The sequence below is a fragment of the Temnothorax longispinosus genome, chromosome 12 (genome assembly GCF_030848805.1).
Source record: "Temnothorax longispinosus isolate EJ_2023e chromosome 12, Tlon_JGU_v1, whole genome shotgun sequence".
NCBI lineage: Eukaryota > Metazoa > Arthropoda > Insecta > Hymenoptera > Formicidae > Temnothorax > Temnothorax longispinosus.
The window spans coordinates 4,464,469-4,470,413 of NC_092369.1; the positions used below are offsets into that span (position 1 = coordinate 4,464,469).

A 5,945-nucleotide genomic window follows, 5' to 3' on the forward strand; every position below is an offset into this window, starting at 1 on the left:
AGGAAAGTCTCTACCTGAGAGATCGGAATTTGGTCCTTCGCTTGGATCTCCGGAACCAGAAGAGTGATAGAAATGAGTTTCCAAGGTAGGAAAGTCTCTTCCTCGGAGAATTGGATTTGTTCCCTCGTTGAAACCTCAGGAACAGGAGTTAGAGCTGGAGTCGGACTTGGTAAAACTGGAGTCGGACTTGGGGTAGACGATGCCTGGTTTACCACCGATCTTGATGTTGCCAGTCGGGCGGGGTCAGTATGACCCCACTTGGCAATCGGTGTAAATCTCCACTTCTTCCTGGTCTTAGGAACACATTTCCATGGTAGCGTTTCTACTCTGGAGATCAGGATAGGACCACTCGTCTTCTTCTCAGGAACAGGAGTCGGATTAGGAGAAGGCAATGCCTTAGTCTCCATCGGAGGTATGGCCCGTCGGGCTGGGTCGTCACGACCCCGGAAACTCTTCCGCGGCAGGGTGCTGATTGCCTCTGACCGAAGAGAGTAAATGTCCTGCCACGCAGGTATAGTACGAAGGCCACCAAGAGCACGCTCCGTTCAAAAGAGACTTATGACAGGGGCCTATCAGCACGCCCTGTCTGGCGTTCTCGAAGATCGCTGGAGAAGCCCCGCTGAGCTGCCCTTTATATAGGGATCGATGTCGAACTTTACTTACGAGAGAGATACGCCGCGTAGCGGCGCGCGCCGAACTTCTTTCATCGATCGATACCGCGCTACTGCCCGGGCCGCGCGCTGCGCGCCTCCCGTCGTACTACTCGTATTGCGTACGTACGGTCGCGCGCTCGTGGCGGACAGTTGACCGCCACATATCTATTATTTAAATTTAAGCGCATTTAACTAATATAGTAATTATATGATTTTAATAAATAATTTTTAGACTGGAAAAATAATAGTACGAGCTATATTTGAAATAAAATATGATGTATTTTTGAAAAACATTGATTTACAATCTTTGTCTCTTTGTATAGAACTTAAAAGCATCTTAGTTTTTGAAATAAATGTCATAAATTTAAACATACGTATATATATTAATCCGATTCTACCAAATCATCGTAATAATCATCAAAATATTCATTCATTTTTAAAGTGTAATAAATATCAATCAATTTCATAGATCGGTCAACAGTAAGACGATTACGCAAATCCGAATGAACAAAAGTCCAGCAAGAAAAGAGTCGTTCAAGTTGCGCTGAAGCAGCCGGAATTTTTAGTAATTTCTGTGCAAGCGATGATAGACGAGGGCAGAATGGTTCAGCTGTGATCCAAAACGTTTCCGGTGACATAATATTTCGCTTCTGTAATTTTTCAAAAATACCAAGATTTTTTTTGATATAAATCCAACTCCGGTTTATCAGTGATACATTGTACATTCAATTCTTGTTTCAAAAAGTCAAAAACCATTTTCATTATTTGTTCATCGTGTAAAAATTGTTTGGCCCGGTACTGAGGATGTAGAAAGTTCGAAGTCAGCATAATTGGTGTTAAAACTTTACTCAGTCGATTATTCAACTTTTGTTGCATATCATCATCTGTCGGAATTTGCAATTTTAACCATTCTTTACATCCGTCGGTTATGCTGACAGACATTTATTAATTGGCATATCGGGTCAAAAATCAAGTTAAAATCCTGTAATTGTATCGCAAATGAGGGATCCTTCAGTAGACTTTTGCTTTTACTATCTAGTTGAACCTTTTTCTTAGCTACTAATGTTTGCATCAGGTGTAAATTTTTTAGCAGACATCTAAATGCATCTCTATAGCTACATCATCTTGTGTCACATGCTAGGATAATTCTGGAGCCTCTTTGCTGCTTTAATTCCTATTTTGCACCTGGTGTTTTAAATGATTGCAAAAGGTTATTTACTTTCTTCGCAAATGTCTCTGGCACCAGGGCCTTTGCTAACAAATTTACACTGTGGCTGTGACAAGTAGTGTGCCAAATGTTTACTTTTTTTCCCATTGACATTATTGACGATGCATTATCTGAAACCACAGCATATGTAGTAATATTGAACTTTTCCTTTGCTAATTCCTTAGCTTCGTTGACGATTTCTTTAAGTTGATTACCAGTTTCTCAGTCCGGTTAAATCCCAGGATTTAAGAAATATGCACTTTGAATTTACTGTAAATATTGTGCATACCACATTTTTCGTATTAGCTGATGAATTTTTCCATCCATCAATTAATAGAACGCCATCAGATCCAAGAGATGAGACTCTTTCAGCCAATAGATTCTGGTAAACCTTGTCGAGCAGATTTGTAGAAAGTTTTTTCCTTGTTGGAGGTTTGTATGTTGGAAGTAGAAGTTTCAAAAAGTTTTTGAAACATTTTGATTCAACAACGTTAAATGAAATGTTACATAAAAAAATTGAGCTAATGCTAAATCAATATTCTCGTCAGATAATTGTTTGGATTCTAACCGCTGTTTCTTTGGACGAGGAGTTGAATATGTTGGCTGTAAATAAATAAATAGTTTTTCTCAAACGAGTGAAATTAGAAGACATGTACATGATATCGTTTCTTGATTACTTACCTGATTGATTTTATCTTCAGAATTCATCTTCTATTTTTTTATATTGTAAAATCGTGAGTTGACAACAATGACAAACTAAATGTGTAGATTTTAGATAAGGTTATGGGGATTCACATTACGGTCGACGGTCGATGTCTAACGTATGACGTCTAATATGATATTCAAGAACAGTGAGAGTATATGCTAACAGCGTAACGTCTAACGGCTAACGGCTAACGGCTAACGGGATCCTCCCACGACTGTTTTAGGAGGGTTTTGAGTATTTCCTTCGGAATCCTCAGATGAATACACGACTGTTTTAATCCTGTTCTAGATTAGATAGTTTTAGACATGTATATTACGTTTTATTCATATTTGACGTAATATACATGTTTATTACGTGTAACGTAAAAAATCCCTAAAATTTGTCAAATGTCCCAACCTTGTTAGGCGTAACTGTTGATTTAAGCCGTAAGCCCTCAGAAATTGACCAATCACAGTCGATTATTCATCTCACATTCGACTGTGATTGGTCAATTGTGGTTACTGTCAGCATAAATCAGTCTTAAGGCTTTCGCACACAAATTGCCATAACCACAAACGTAAAACGTAAACGTGAGCTGAAGAACCAATCGGAATATTGCTTCAGCTTTATGTATTCTAGAAGACGATAAAAATGATGACGACGTTTACACGGCCCAATTTACACCGAAGTTTGATTGGTCTATTTCCTTATGCATATGTGTATGGACCAATCAATTTTCTTTCTCTAAGCATTATGCGTTGTGCAAAAATCTGTGTTCCTCGCTCTAGTAGACAATGCGCAGAATCACATCTATGCGCAAAATCTACGAAAAAAAGCGGTTTTGGAGATTCAAGGAATATTTTTTATGGGGGCTTCCTCCGTTTTTAAAATAAGGAAGGACTATGAATACGGGTGTAAAGCCCGTATTCATAATTTGTTCCTATTTCAAGATCGTCTTAAATAACGTCTCAAGATGCTAATATATGACTCTATATAAATACCGCCTTAAGTCAGTTAGCTGCCTAAGAATTTTGTGAGATTTGCGAAACATACGCAGATCGCTACAATGCTCGCAACGCTCTTAGAATCATTTCAGCCTTGTTGTTTGTCAAATGTTTAAATAAGGACGAGCGTTGTGAGCACCAAGCGAAACGCACCCATAGTAACGGCTGGATTTATCGACTTTAGGTCGATTAACATTTATCCTAGTTTTATATAATTGAAAAATATATCCAATCGCACGCGTGTAGCTATAAATTATGGAGAAAGTGCCGGGTAAACGTAATAGCTCGTTCATCTACTTATATGATGGACATGCTTATCACATCGACAAACGGTGCCACGGTATTTATCGATGTTCATCGCGCCGAAGTTTGGATTGTTATGCAGTATTAATGCAGAATCAAGATGGAACATATACTTTGAAGGTGCCACATAATCATCCAGCAAACGATACAACATTGCAGGAGATTGCAATGAAGCAGGAAATGCTGCAAATATGTCGAGAAACGATAATGAGGCCGAAGGATATATTCGACATGGTATGCCGACGGTAAGTTAAATGCTTAACGTTTATTTAAGATTTATATATTACACATACAAGGGGGGGGCAGGCTCATGCAATCGCGTGATGTAAACATGTAACTTATATACAAATTAACGATGATGACAATGTAATATTGTTTAATATTGTTTCACCAATTTTCAGCAATTTTTATTTAACCCTGCAACCGTACGCTCCTTTTCGGCACCCACTAACTGTATATATATGAGTCGTTTGCGTACGCGGCATATTAAACAATCTAACACTTTACCAAAAATTCTGAAAAAATTTATAGATATTCCTCTAAGTCTTAATTATAAGTTTAAATAATAATAATATTGTTTAAAACCGTTACGGACGCGCCAGATAAACAGACCTTTGAAAAATACCACACATAGTCAAAATGCCGAGGACGCGAGCGACCCATGTACACGGTTGCAAGGATTGTTTTATCGCAATGGGATATTAACAAAAAACCGCATTTTTTAATCATTGTTCCCAATACGATGTTAATTATACGAAATTTTATTATTATATTGTCTAATAACATACAATCTCGTGTTAAATAAAATACCGAGCTTAACATACACGCAAATTGTTTAAATTTGGACAGTTTAAAAATGAACAGTTCAAACTAGTTCTCGATGAAATCATTATGAAGTTGTTATATAAGAAAAAAAAACATGACATTCCAATTTCTTTTTCTCGGCTTCTTTTGATTTAAATATGTAGTACTAACGTGACATATAATTTTTGTAATAAACATAATCTAATACTAAAGACGTTTATATGAATATTCATATTCAACATTTTGGCTTTCAACATAAAATGAAATTTACGTTTGCAGGAATCCAATAGTGGCAGCAAAACTTTCTTAACGCACAATGAGAATGTTCTCTACAGATAGCAGATACGTCACAGACCAGAAACACCGCAAACTATTGACGAATTTGAGATGACCCTAGGAAATTATCGGCCAGTCGAATCTATTTATAAGGACATAGCATTATATCCGACAACGGCTATAGAGCAATAATATTTACAAGTGAGGCTTTACTAGATATTTTGGCAGCATCCACAGAAATTTATATGGATGGTACGTTTTCGGTGAGTAATATTTTAAATATGGGACTATTTTGTATGAGAGACAATAACAAAGATAATGCAGAAAAGGTATTGAAATTTATAATTTTTCGTGTAAATTCGTCTTTATGTACAGGTCGTTCCCCAAACGCCGTCCTTTGCACAATTATGTACCATACATATAAGATATATGGACACGGTGAGCTGTATTATGAAATGCTATATACAAATTTAATAGCTTTCTATCTCTATAACATATTTTAGAAATAATATTTTTACGTTAATTTATTTTCTATTAAGGTGTAGCTGTCCTTTTTATATTGTGTGAAAACTGCACGATGGATCTGTAGAGTGCAATTTGGCAAAAGATAAAAAACTCCGTCCGAATGCACTGCAAAGAGTGCAATTGGTTATCAGTGATTACGCGCGGCTATGACGGCTGCAAGGGAGACTTTTCCGGAACCCCGATTAACCGGCTGCTGGTTTCATTTCAATCAGGCACGTATATAGCATCTACTATGGAATGACAAAAACGGCGGGATTTATTTAGAAACTATATTTATTATAAGTTTTTTTATTGTTATAACTCATTTATTTGTTTCATTACTCTTTATATAGGCCGTTTTAAGACGTCGGAGAGCTTTAGGTTTAACGGATAAGGTATCCGGTTGTGTTACAATTTACTGCTTATCTGAGACGTACTTGGCTTCCTTTAAAACAAGAAATCCAGGTATTTGGTATGCCAATATCTATACAGCACTGAAAGATTGCAAA

The 5,945-nt window shown here is 37.0% G+C and overlaps 1 pseudogene; it reads right to left on the reverse strand.

Annotated features, from left to right (window-relative positions):
* Positions 1 to 1,036: 1,036 nt before the first annotated feature.
* On the reverse strand, positions 1,037 to 2,568 carry LOC139822700 (uncharacterized; annotated as a pseudogene).
* Between the last annotated feature and the right edge of the window lie 3,377 nt (positions 2,569 to 5,945).